General features: G+C 36.5%; 1 protein-coding gene across 7 annotated transcripts in view; it reads right to left on the bottom strand.

The window, feature by feature from the left end:
- PHF3 (PHD finger protein 3) overlaps positions 1 to 14542 on the bottom strand; it is an 85467-nt gene that overhangs the window by 55796 nt on the left and 15129 nt on the right. For 2 of the 7 annotated variants that reach the window (XM_078001272.1, XM_078001267.1), the window contains exon 3: positions 2712 to 2820. The exons of the other annotated variants lie outside the window; for them this stretch is intronic. The gene's annotated coding sequence lies outside the window, so the exon portion shown is untranslated. The remainder of the gene's footprint in view (positions 1 to 2711; positions 2821 to 14542) is intronic. 7 annotated transcript variants of the gene reach the window in all.

Genomic DNA, 14542 nt, shown 5'->3' on the forward strand with positions numbered 1-14542 from the left:
CCTGGCCAACATGATGAAGCCCCGTTTCTACTAAAAATACAAAAATATTAGCCAGGCGTGGTGGCAGGCACCTGTAATCCCAGTTACTTGGGTGGCTGAGGCAGGAGAACTGCTTGAACCCAGGAGACCGAGGTTGCAGTGAGCCAAGATCACACCACTGCAGTCCAACCTGGGCAACAGAGCAAGACTCTGTCTCAAAAAAAAAAAAAAAAGAAAAAAACCACCACAAAACAAAACAGTAATTTTAATGAAATGGGAAGTGATTATTAAAATCTTTATGCCACATAAAAATTCTCCATTAATTCACAGCAAAGGCCTTAAAAGAGCTATTATACTTAATAAATTACACATTTTTGTTTTACAAAATAAATGTTCTACAAATGAGACAAGAGTTACAAACATGCTGGCCTTTTCTATTATAAGCAGATGTGATAAGTCATATGAGAAAATAGACACCTTTCATCTGTCCCTTCTAGATAAAATGATATTTTAGTGATAAGAAAGTAACTCTTTTCTTACTTTAAAAAGAAAAAACACGGGCTAAGAAAATTGATGTTTAGGTATGTTTTCACTGTTATGTGATATCTGGCTAAAAATGAAATGAGGCACTTAAAAAAAAATGTTTTTAATCTGGACATTTAAAAATTTTCCTAAACAAAAAAAAAGTTCAGTGAATTTTGATCTTATATGGTAATAACTATTTAATGTAACCACTTCCTAGTAGTTTAAAAGAACAACAAGCACACTGAAAGATGGCAGAAATGTTCTAATTAACTAAATAAAAGCTTTTCTGTATTTAAAACAAAAAAAACCCTAAGATTATAACTTAGTAACTAGAGCCTACAATAAATTTCTTCCATTTAAATGCATGTATAATCGAGTTATCTTTTTCAGCTATGATAGCCATTAAAACCCAGTATCAAGCTCAATTTGGAACCAGATATGTAAAAAATTAGATCAAAATAAGATGAAATTTCCAAAACTAATTAAGAATGTGCAATCATAATGCATTCCAAGTTAAGTTCTTATACAACTAATAATTTTACTTAATAATTTGAAAAGTATAAATATTTTATCTATGGCTCAACATTTTAAAATATTTAATATCTACTGTATTTGTTATGCAAAATACATTAATACAGTAGAATAGTAAGACAAGTAATATAAACACATGTAAAAATACTGGTGTGCACTCAAATGTCTTATATATAAACATGTACAATCAAAAAAGTTTGCTTACCTTACCTTAATGAAATATCTCCAATACACAAGTAGCAATTTTGACACCCATCTCCTTCAGAGTAAAACAAGAATTCAATCTCCCTCTAAAATTTCTGATACAAGCAAATGATCATGCTCTATGAACAGAGAACTGGGCTTTATCTGATTCCCAAGTTCCATTTGTTAGGGAGGAAATACAGATACACAGTCTAGAAGTCTTTGACAAGTGAGGCAGGATGAGCTCCGAAAAAAGGCCAAGTAGTCAAACGTGGGTCCCAGGATGACCAGCAAGCTAGGAAAAGGTACTGATCTCAGATTCCTCACAGACTGAGCTATAGAAATTGTACTTGAAACTGCTAGCTGTTGCCCAATAACCATTCAGCCATTCTTCCTCATTTACTGGAATTCCTAATATTTAGCTGGGGACATGGTTACCCAAAATAAAAATGACACTTTTCAATCTACCTTACTGATAGCTGTGGTTACTAAGGTGTGGCCAATGGGATGTGAGTAGAAATGAACATACAACTTTCAGGATACGATTTTAAATCAAGGAGATATTACCTTTCCCTCCCCTTTTTTACTGAGTGGCATCAGTATCTGATAGCTGCAGGGACCATCTCAAACTATGCAATAAAGGCGGAATTAGTGATCACACATGATAGTGCAAGGTAGAAGGAGTTTGGGTCCCTGGCACTGTCCAACTCCATACTAGCTCTCAGTCACTTCCTTCTGAGCTACTGCATGACAAAATAAATTAATTTCTTTATACCACTGTTATCTGGAGTTTTCTATCACTGTTAGCTGAGCCTAATCCTAACTAAAACCAAGGCCAAAAATTCTAAATCAAGATGATGACTCAGTAAATTACAACCTATGGGAAGCAAATTCATGATGGCAACAGAGACTAGGAAAAGAATATAGAGTCTAGAGTACAGAAAGTGTTTCTGGGGTCAGACAGGAGGCTGAGGAAATAAGAAATGGACAGCCAGGGAGGCTGAGGAGGCCTAGGTCTATGATTTGGAGAAATCTAGGTAGCCAGTTTTCCTACTTCTCTAAAAAAACAAGGATCTGCCACTGCCAAGGAATTATGAAATTCAGCTTCTATAGCTGGCAGATACATTTATTTCTAGGATAGTGAAGGCGAACCAAGGATAGGCCCTTGAAACAAGTAATCACTCTTCTGGGCCACTATAAATTAGCCAGTCTCATCTTGAGATCCCGTAAGAATCAAGATGCAGCTCTCTATCTTTTATCAGAGTTTCTTTTTGATCAGTGTCCTCAAAAGATAGCAAAGAGCTTAGAGATTTTATTATTTATTTTTATTCTTGACAGAAAAAAAATTAGTAATTATGAGGCTAATTAGACAAAGGAAAAGGAGGTCAAAACTAAGGTTAAGAAAACATTTGCTCAAGGATCCTTGATATTCTCTGTATCAAAATTATTTTTTTATTCACTTCCTTAAACTACCCAGGCTGTTGTCCACTCACCTGAAACAGGCACTATTCACACTGTATCTTCTGAGATTGGTACCCACTGGAGTTGTCAACCATTAAAATGCTCTCATCCTAATCTCAGACTCTGTTTACAGGAAATTGGCTTTAGCAGGAAAACAGAAATGACATCAGTTATGCTTTAAACAATGTCATCATTTTGGATATTCTCGTACTACCGGAAACTTCCATGTAATCATTCCATGACAATTTATCGTTCTTGTTATGTAAGCACATATTTGATAACTAATTTGTCATTCATGGTTCACTTAAAGATATGATAAAAAACCTATGACAAAAGACCAAAATTAGGAAAAGGTAGTATTTTAGGAAAGAACAGATGGCAGAAAATAGCGCCAACACCAGTAGATTCAGATCAGAAATCTTTTGAGAAGATCTTCCAACTAAGCAAATAAATATGGAACGGAAAAGAGTACAAAAGGAGAAGACACAGGTCTACAGAGTTCCAAAAGAATCCAGGCAACAACTACAGTAAAAATGGCAAAAAGGGATTCTGCAATCCTGCCATGACCAGAAGAAAACAGCAAGAAAAATCATTGGAACTAAAGAGGATAAAATTGTATAATTTTACTCAGTTAGCTCTTACTTTAAATGTGGGCTATAAAACAAAAAATACACCAAAATGATCTTCCTGTCTGAAGGTGTGGGGCTACCCCTGCCTATTTAAGGCATTACAGAGGACCCCAAAATAACTTTTTGAGGAAAATTTTGGCCCTGTCCTCTACAGCAACGGCCCCCAACCTTTTTGGCACCCGGGACCAGTTTCATGGAAGACAATTTTTCCATGGATGAGGGGGTGGTTTTGTGATAAAACTGTTCTACCTCAGATCATCACACATTAGATTCTCATAAGCAGAGCACAACCTAGATCCCTCACATGTAGAGTTCACAATAGGGTTCACGCTCCTATGAAAATCTAATGCCAACGCTGACATGACAGGAGGCAGAACTCAAGCGGTAATACTCACTTGCCCGCAGCTCACCTGTTGCTGTGCAGCTGAGTTCCTAATAGGCCCTGAACTGGTACTGGTCCATGGCCCACAGTTTGGGGACCCCTGTTCTACAAGGACAGCAGAACAGCCTCCTATTCTAACAAACACTCTTATCAGAGCCTGAATTTATGCAATCTCATACCCAGCCCTGATGATTAATAAAACTTATGTATAGGGCAAAAAAAACAAAAGGCTAATTACATTCTCAACAGTTCTCAGATAGTATCACATAACTTATCTTCTTATCAATATATTTAAAAATCTAGTGACAACTGATATCCAAGGTAGGCTGTTTGAAAGACAAGCTAAAATCTATCCTGGGATTGGATCAGTCAGACCATGATGCTAGCCCCTGTAATACTGCTCATACTGGAATATATATTGAGGGATATAAGAAAAAGCCCTATGTTCACTGAAATTATGTTAAGGATTTTTTCATATCACACTGGTTGAAATTTCTTTCCAGTTTTAGTGTCAAAAATGATTTCCCTTTTCCTGGATACTAAATTTGTTTTTACATTCAGGACACTGTATTCTTTACTTTGGAATGTTTCCTCTTCAACAGTAATTGCTATAAATCTGTGAGGCAAAGTTGTACCGCACCTGCATCACACATTTTATTAACTTCTAGTCTCATTATCTGGTCCCACCTTCTCCTTGTGCGTTTTTCCAGTCAAAATTTACTAAATGTCTATATTCTAGTGCCAGTATGAATAACATACATAGTTGCAATCCCCGCCTTCCTAGAGGTAAATTATTTAAATTTAAACATCTTTAATAATTAAAGTATTGCTAAACCTCCATAAATAATTCCTGGGATTAAACACAGTAATGTTGAGAACCGCAAGAACTGTAAAGGGTCTGGGATTTTTACCCTATTCACAAACTAATGAACTAGCCTATTACTGATTCATGTTCACTGACAGAAGACACAAGGGTACTGGGTAAAAGACAATGAACTCTGTCACCCATGGCACAGCAAGCAGCATGATGACAAGATCCCCCTGTCTCCTCAAGTTCCACAGGGACAACACAGGTATGCCTATATAGATGCCTACACACACAATGGGTTGAAATACACGAGAGGAATATTGTTGAGAAGGCATTGCCTTTTATAGTGAGCAGTAAGCAAGCCTGCTGAATGTAGACTTAAGAAGTGGAGGTGAGAGAGCAAATGTAATGTCATCCTTCAATGCTGCTTGCTATAATTACGACCCTGAGAAACGGTCCAGGAAAAGAGTGGTCAGGACCTTGCATTCTTGCCATGCTGAGCAAGAAAGCTCAAGAACACTCAAAACTCACGGAAGACAACCTCTCCCAGTAAGTTTATGTTAAATAAATAGACTTACTAAACATCCTGGGAAAATGAGAAGAAAAATTATTTCTATACTAAACTTTAAGCTCCGTAAGAAGAGATCAAGTTTTGTTTTACTCAACATTGTATGTCCACTGCCTACCATATTACCTGACATATAACAGACATTCAATAAATGCATAAAGTCAAAATCAGCTAATTTGTACAAAAAAAAAAATCCAAGGTAATGTTTACTCATAAACCACAATTTCTTCAACTGTAAAATGAGTATGAAGTTAGAGGCTTTTTCCTTATATCTAGATGAATTCCATCCTGAATCAACCTTATCTGATAAAGAAGGGTTCAAGTAGCTTGCAGTACACGTCTATCTGTTGGCACTTAACAAAGGCACATTTTTAGAGCACTTCTCTGGTATTCAAGATTAACTAAATCACTGGCCAATGACTGTTTTTCTCTCTAAAGTCCTTGGTCTTTAATAACTAAGAGCCATGAGCACCACGGAACCTGCCGACATGTGATGTCTCCCTCGGACACCCCGCTTTAAAATTTCTCTCTTTTGTACTCTTTCCCTTTATTTCTCAGACCAGCTGACGCTTAGGAAAATAGAAAAGAACCCACGTTGAGTATCAGGGGTGGGGTTTCGCCCAATATCTGGCACCCACATGGTCTTTCTTTTTTCCTAAGTGCATGTGGGAACCCGATTCCCTTTGGTAGGTGCAGAGAAACATCATCGGTTTGGTCCACAGATATGCATGTTCAACTCCCTGACGACTGGTGAGTAGTCTGTGTATGGTCCGGGTTAACTATGGGTCACACGGAGTATAAAAATTATACTTACCTCTTCTATATTAAACTCTGGTTAAGACAGCGAATGGTTCAAGTGCCTATGGAAAATAACTAAGCGCCATTTCGGGCACTCATACCATAGAATTAACACAAACACACATATATTCTTGAAACAGGAAAGAGAACCATCTTCTTTGTTCTTTCAAGAACAAAACTAAAAAGAAACACACACACACACAAAAACAAAATAACATCCTAATCTTGCTGACTACAAAGCTAAACGAAATCTGAGAACCGATATAGAGCACTGATCTTAACAGAACTTACGTACTTGAAGGCAACAAAAATTAGAATGATTGCAATCCATGTACTATGACTTACATATTAATAACCTTGGGAAATTAACCATTCTCAAAACTTCAGTTTACTGGGCTACAAAATGAGATTAGTAATACAGGTTGAGTATCCTTAACCCAAAAATCAAAATCCAAAATACAAAACTTTTTGAACATCAAAATGGCATTCAAAAGGATATGCTCACTGGAGCATTTTGGAGTTGGGATTTTCAGATTAGGCAGGCTTGCTGAACCAGTAAGTATAATGCAAATATTCCAAAATCCAAAAAATAAAATCCAAAATCTGAAGTACTTCTGGTCCTAAGCATTTTAAATAGGGGATACTCAACCTGTAGTATCTACAGCTCTTAAGGTTTTCGTGAAGATTTAATAAGACAGCACTAGCAAAGTGGTTTTGCACAGTATTTAGTACATTAACATCCACACATATTAACTATTTTTTCAATTTCCTTTATATATACAATTCCTTATGAGAAAAGAGTCGGGGGTTTTCTTTTTAAGCTGCATCTGCCTACAATACTCATCTTGAAACCACTTTCTCAAAAATCCTAAGATTAACACTAGTTTCATGACAACATATATAAAATAGCAGTTCAAAGAATAATTTATCATGTTCCGAGTTTTGGGGACCTTACTATGATGGTTAATTTGATTTTTTAATTATTTAGTTGACAATAATATATGTTTATGGTGTACAACATGTTTTGAAATATGTATACACTGTGGAATGGCTAAATCAAATTAATTAACATGCATGCATTAACTCACATCAACTTTTCTGTCGTGAGAGATGGTTCATTTTATATGTCAACTTGGCTAGGCCATGATGCCCCAATATGTGGTCAAACACAAGTCTAAATGCTGCTGTGAAAGTATTTTTTAAATAATTAACATTTAAACCAAAAGACTTGAGTAAAAAAGATCACTCTCCATGATGTGGGTCAGCCACAACCAATTAGGTAAAGCTCTTCAGAGACAAAAATGGAGGTCCCCTGAATAAGAGAAATTCTGCTTCCAAAATGCCTTTGGACTCAAACTGCAACATCAAATCTTCCCTACGTCTCCAGCCTGCCATCCTACCCTGCAGATTTTGGGCTTGCCAGCCAGTCTCCACAATCACGTAAGCCAACTCCTTAAAATCAATCAATCAATTTCTCCCTCTCTCTCTCTCGCTATAAATACACACACACACACCCCCACACACGCGCGCGCGTACACACACACACACACACACAGTCTATTGGTTCTGTTTCTCCAGAGAACCCTGCAAACTCAGATAAGTTTGTTAATAGCTTTATTACTAACACAAGATTAATATTACTAACAGGTGAAAAAATCTGAAAGCAAGGAAAGTAATGCAAATACACCATGAAAGAAATAACCATCAAGATAATAATGGAGAGGGTTCCAAAATCCCTAAGTAAGAATTACTGTATGCCAGAAATTTTATATTTATTATGACTTAATTAAAAGAGTCACTGATTCAATACGGCAGACTTTGTACATCTTTATTTCTCTCCCCATCCCCAAATCCCATTAAAATGAGAAGGAATAGAAGGTAAAAACCTGTAACAACAAAATGAATAAAGAGAAGACCAAAAGCAAATGAAAGATTTAAATACATTTCTAGGAGATGAAGAGAAAACTGAATAGAAAAGATAACTAAAACAGAGCACAAAAAAGTCACAGCCCAGAGTCCAAAGAAGCTGAGGCTTAAGAGGCTGTGAACAACCTTGTCCAACAAACTTTTAGAACCTCTAAAAATGAAATGATAGATAGCATAAGTAGTGAGCTGGGCTAGACATTAAGGATTAACTGAAAGCCTTAATACTGAGAGGTCAACCTCATCTCCTCCCCCACCTGAATACCCAGCAAGGCCTACAACCAAGCACTGAACCCAAAGTAAGAGAAAGTATTTTCTTAACCCTGAACTTAAATTGAATGAACTGAAGGAAATAGGACAGTTATCACCTAATGATAAGGTACTTCTTACCCTGGTTCCCCAAAATAACCTTAGGCTATCTATCTAAAGCCTACTTATCCCACAGCAAAACATGACTAGACTTCCTATTAATTGTAAACATTCACAACCAACGAAAAACAATCTGACCTTTGGGGAAAGCATGCAGTACTACAAGAAAGATCAAAATAAGCAAATACAAAAATTAATTCAGACTATATCTAAAGAGACACTTATTCAGTTGACCCTTGAACAACATAGGTTTGAACTGTGCAGTTCCACTTATATATCAATTTTCTTCTATCTCGGCCACCCGTGCAACAGTAAGACTAGCCACTAGCCCCTCTTCTTCCTCCTCCTCAACCTACTCAACATGAAGATGAGGGTGAAGACTTTTTTAATGATCTACTTCCACTTAATGAATACATACTCTCTTTTTGATGATTGTCTTAATATTTCTCTAGTGTACTTTATTGTAAGAATACAGTATATAATACACATAACATATAATATACAAAATATGTGTTAATCAGCTGCTTCTGCTATCAGTAAGGCTTCCAGTCAACATAGGCTATTAGTAGTTAAGTTTGGAGGAAGATAAAAGTTATATATGAATTTCTGAATGCAAAGAATGGAGGTTCTGTACCCCTAAATCCCACATTATTCAAAAGTCTACTGTATATCCCTGTGAGAATAGACTACTACCAAAAACATGGAATAAAGAGGACACATGAAAGATTTCTTAGAAACAGTAAAATATTTGTCAAAATGAAATATTCAAAGAGGTAGAAAATATGGCAATAAATATCTAGAAAGATATAAAGCAAAATGTTGGAAAGATGCAAGAAATAGGTAAAAAGCACCAGCCAACATCTGTCTTCCAGGAGTTTGCAGAGAAAACACAAGAAAAGTTCCCAGAGTTTAAGAGAACACGCTCCAAATTGAAAAGGCCCACCAAGTGCCCAGGAAAATAAATGAAAGGCTAATGCAGATATATCACTGCAATTTCAGAACATCAAAAGGTAAAGAGAAGATCCTAAAGCTGGGTTGGAGGAAAGGTAACCTAACAATGCAGCAAGCCTTACATAAGTATCAGGCAACAGAGCAGCAACATTAAATGCTAGAAGGCTAAGAAACGACGAGATAAAATTTGAAGGAAAAGTGACATTCAACTTTGGATTCTATGTAAAAGCAAATCATTAGTCAAGTATGAGGGTATTAGAGGGTATTAGAAAATTACCAAGGACTTCAACAAAGAAAGAGGGTATAGATTAAAAAAAAAAGAAGAAGATGGAATACAGGGAAATAATAGCTCTAATTAAGGAGAGCAGTAAAGCTCAGAGATAGAAGATAATATAACATGCCTAGAAAATCACAAACCCAGACAGGGGACTCTGGGCAACAGATCTCCAGGGGAAAAATGAATTCAATAGACAAATAGTAGGCTCAAAATCTTGGAAAACAAAGTCTCTTGGAACAGCACAAAAATGCAAGTTTATACACACTATACACACACACATACAAACACACAGTCAGCAACTGTACTAGAATAAAAACTGTACTAGTCGTGGTCCAAGGTGTCTTGATTTTTTTAAGGGTTTCAGGAATAACAATGGAACAAATTTAAGCAACAGAAGAAGAAACAGAAACTATCAGAGATACAGTAATGAAGATTGATTTTATTTCACATTTTAAGTTAAAAAGGCAAAAAAATTAGTCAATGCAAAGTACCACTAAGATGTATTCAGTTTTATATTATGTCAAGCTAAGGAAAGCAAAAATAAATGGAAGCAAATAGAATTAAAACAGAAAAGCCACAGAATATGCAAAATAAAGACTTCAACTGTTCCCTACTCTGGATTTTCTGAATTTATAAAGTGATATTTTAGTATTTACATTAAAAGATATATATGTTTTATCTCTGAGTTCCATTGTTATTTTTGTTTTAAGGATGGCTGCAGCAATGACTATGGAAAAATAATCTGAAAAGAACAGCACAGTCCATTAGAAATGTCTAAAGCAGGGCCGGGCACGGTGGTTCATGCCTATAATCACAGAATGGCTTGAGCCCATGAGTTCCAGACCAGCCTAGGCAACATAGCAAAACCCCAACACTGCAATAAAAAGAAAAAGAAAAAGAAGAAACGTCTATATAGAAGAGCAGTCTATAACCCAGAAAAAGCGTAAGAAATAAAATGACAAGAAACAAACTGAACTAAGAGCAATTAAAGCTACTTACATAAATGTAGTAGTTATCACCATGCTTTTAAGCTATATTGCATATAATTTAAAGAAGCTATGAAATACATAAAGCCAACCAATAGAACTTAGGACTAAAGTGAACACAAAAAATAATTTGTATTTCTTTTTATAAAAAGAAATAACAGTTTCATGGATAATTTAGGTTGGAAAAGACCTAAAAAGGTCACCTAAAGCCAGGCACAGTGGCACACGCCTGAAATCCCAGCACTTTGGGGAGCCAAGGTGGGCGGCTCACCTGAGCTCAGGAGTTCGAGACCAGCCTGAGCAACATGGTGAAACCCTGTCTCTACAAAAAATACAAAAACAGGCCGAGTGTGGTGGCTCACACCTGTAATCCCAGTACTTTGGGAAGCCGAGGCAGGTGGATCACCTGAGGTCAGGAGTTCAAGACCAGCGTGATCAACATGGAGAAACCCCATCTCTACTAAAAATACCAAACATTAGCCAGGCATGGTGGCGGGTATGGTGGTGGGCGCCTGTAACCCTAGCTACTTAGGAGGCTGAGGCAGAAGAATTGCTTGAACCCACAAGGTAGAAGCTGCAGTGAGCTGAGATCACGCCATTGCACTCCAGCCTGAGCAACAAGAGCGAAACTCTGTCTCAAAAAAAAAAAAAAAAAAAAAAAAAAAAATCAGCAGGGTGTGGTGGCACGCACCTGTAGTCCCAACAACTAAGGCAGGCTGAGTTGAGAAGATCACTTGAGCCTGGGAGGTTGAGGTTGCAGTGAGCTGAAATTGTACCACTGCACTCCAGCCTGGGCAACACAGTGAGACCTTGTCTCAAAAACAAAACAAAACAAAAAAGAGATCACCTAATACAAATAACTATCTGATGCCTGAATCCCCAGTGAAACACCTCAGTCAAAGGGTCATAACCAGCAAAAGCAAAAATCCTATATGCCCAGCAAGGGAACCTATTATTCCATTTTGGAGAACCACAAGTTCCTCCTTTTAGCCACTTAAACTCTGCCTCCCTCTAACTGCTACCTAAGGGACCTAGGTCTTTCCCTTTTATTCATAAAAAAGTCAGATCTCTTGTCAATATGATAAACTGTCAAATATCTATGGCAGCTACCAGGTCATACTCTTTTGATCTTTCAGCATTTCCTCTTCTTCCCTAAGTTACAGCTCAAATTCTATAAAGTACTTACCTCTCTTTTATCTTTTGCTCTCTTCAAAACATACTCCACGTTCAACTGAACCCCTCTACGTAAAACTCAAAATGATATTTAATCTTAATAATCAATCTTATAGAAATTTTTATTCTTAAAGGGTAAGCATGTGCTTACAAGGCTCATCAGTTCATCTTGTTTAACATTTAATTAAAAGTACATACTTTGTCTTAACCAATGTATTTCCATCTCATCTGCATGGCTACACATACTCAATTTGTATTTTTCATGTTAAACATGATTCTCTCTGTAAAAATAAATCTCCCATCAAAGAAAAGCCCAGGACCCAGTCTTCACTGCAGAATTCTACCAAACATTTAAAGAAATACCAATTCTCAAACTCTTCCAGAAAATTGAAGAGGAGGGAATTCTTCCTAACTCATTCTGTGTGGCTAACATTACCCTGATACTAAAACCAGACAAAAACACATCAAAAAAAGAAAATTAGAGGCCAATATCCCTGATTAATAGAAATGCAAAAATCCTAGCAAACTGAATCCAGCAGCACATTAAAAAGATCACTCACCATGATCAGGTAGCATTTATCCCAGGAATGCAAGAATGGTTTAACATATGAAATCAATAAATACGATACATCACATCAACAGAATGAAGAACAAAAACAATATGATCATCTCAATACACACAGGAAAAGCAAGTGATAAAATTCAACATCCCTTCACAATAAAAACTCTCAGCAAGTTAGGTATAGGAGAAACATATCTCAACACAATACAGGAACGACAAACCACAGTCAACATCATACTAAGTTGGGGAAAGTTGAAAGTTTTTCCTCTAACATCTGAAAGAAGACAAGGATGCCCATTTCCATTCAACACAGTACTGGAAGTCCTAGACCACGCAATTAAGCAGGAGGAAAAAAATAAAAATAAAGGACATCCAAACTGGAAAGGAAGAAATTAAACTGTTTATCTGCACTGTTAGAACTTAAAAACAAATTCATTAAACTTGCGGGATACAAAATATAACATACAAAAGTCAGCGGCGTTTCTATATACCAAAATAAACTAGTGGGAAAAAAAAAATCAAGAAAGCAATCCTACTCACCAAAAAATGTAGAACACGTTGGTATAAATTTAACGAAGAGGTTAAAGATCTCTGCAAGGATGACTACAAAAAAACTAATAACAGAAATTAAAGAGAACACACACCAAAAAATAGAAAGACATCCAATGTTCGTGGTTAGAAGAATTAATATTGTGAAAATGACCATATTACCTACCAAAAGCAGTGTATAGATTCAATACAATGCCTACCAAAATACCAAAATACATTCTTTACAGAAATGGAAAAAGACAATCCACAAAACCACACACACAAAAAAAAAATACACAGAAGCACCAAAAAAAAAAAAAAAAAAAAACCACTAAATAGCCGACGTAATCCTGAGCAAAAAAAAATAAAGCTGGAGTTATCACACTACTGGACTTCAAAATATACTACAACGCTATGATAACCAATACAGCATGGTACTGGCCTAAGAGCAGACACGCAGACCAATGGAACAGAATAAGAAACCCAGAAATGAATCCACATATTTATAACCAACTGATTTTCAACAAAGGCACCAAAACAATCATTTGGGAAGGAATAATCTCTTCAATAAATGGTGCTGGGAAAACTGGATATCTATGTGCAGAAAAAATGAAACTAACCCCATCTCTCTCCATATACAAAAACCAACTCAAAATGGATTAAAGACTTAAATGTAAGATCCAAAATTAAGAAACTACTAGAAGAAAATGGTGGAAATGCTTTAGGACACTGGTCTGTGCAAAGATTTTATGGAAACCTCAAAAGCACAGGCAATAAAAGCAGAAGCAGACAATTGGGATTAGATTAAACTAAAAAGCTCTGGACAGAAAAGGAACCAATAAACAGAGTGAAGAGAAACCTATAGAATGGGAGAAAATATTTGCAACTGACCCATCCAACAAGGGATTAATATCCAGAATATATAAGGAATTCAAACAACAACAACAAAAGCAATCCAATTTTTTAAATGGGCAAATAACCTGAATAAACATCTTTCAAAATAGACATACAAATGACTAACAGGCATATGAAGAAAATGCTCAACATTACTAATCATCTGGGAAATGCCAATCAAAATTACAATGAGATATCATCTCAACCCATTTAGAATGGCTATTATCAAAAAGATAAAAAATATTAAACACTGGCAAGAATGTGGAGAAAGGGGAACTCTTACACACTCCTGGAGGGAATGTAAATCAGTACTGTCATTATGGAAAACAGTATGGAAGTTCCTCAAAAAACTAAGAACTACCATATGACCTAGCAATCCCACCACTGGACATAAATAGCTAAAGGAAAAGAAATCAGTATCTTTGCACTCCCATGTTTATTGCAGCACTATTCACAATAGCCAAAATACGAAATTGACCTAAGTGCCTACCAACAGGTGGATGAATAAGAAAATGTCATATATATACACAATGGAATACTAATTATTGAAAAAGAACAAAATTCTGTCATTTATTGGAACACAGATGAGCTTGTAGGACATTAGGTGAAATAAGCCTGGCACAGAAATATAAATACTACATGCTCTCAGTCATATATAGCAGCAAAAGAGTTGAGCTCAAAGAAGTAGACAGTACAACAGTGATTACTAGAGTTGGGGAAGGGGAAGGAGCAGGAGGACTAGCCAAAAGTTTGTTAACAGATACAAAATCACAACTAGGTAGGGCACAGTGGCACACACCTGTAATCCCAGCACTTTGGGAGGCCAAGGCGGGCAGATCACTTGCGTTCAGGAGTTCAAGACCAGCCTGGTCAACATGGTGCAACCCTGTCTCTACCAAAAATACAAAAACTAGCTGGGCATGGTGACAGGCCCCCGTAATCCCGGCTACTCAGGAGGCTGAGGCAAGAGAATCACTTGAACCCGGGAGGTGGAGGTTGTATTGAGCCAAGATAG

Source organism: Macaca mulatta, chromosome 4 (genome assembly GCF_049350105.2).
Source record: "Macaca mulatta isolate MMU2019108-1 chromosome 4, T2T-MMU8v2.0, whole genome shotgun sequence".
In the NCBI taxonomy this organism is placed as follows: Eukaryota; Metazoa; Chordata; class Mammalia; order Primates; family Cercopithecidae; genus Macaca; species Macaca mulatta.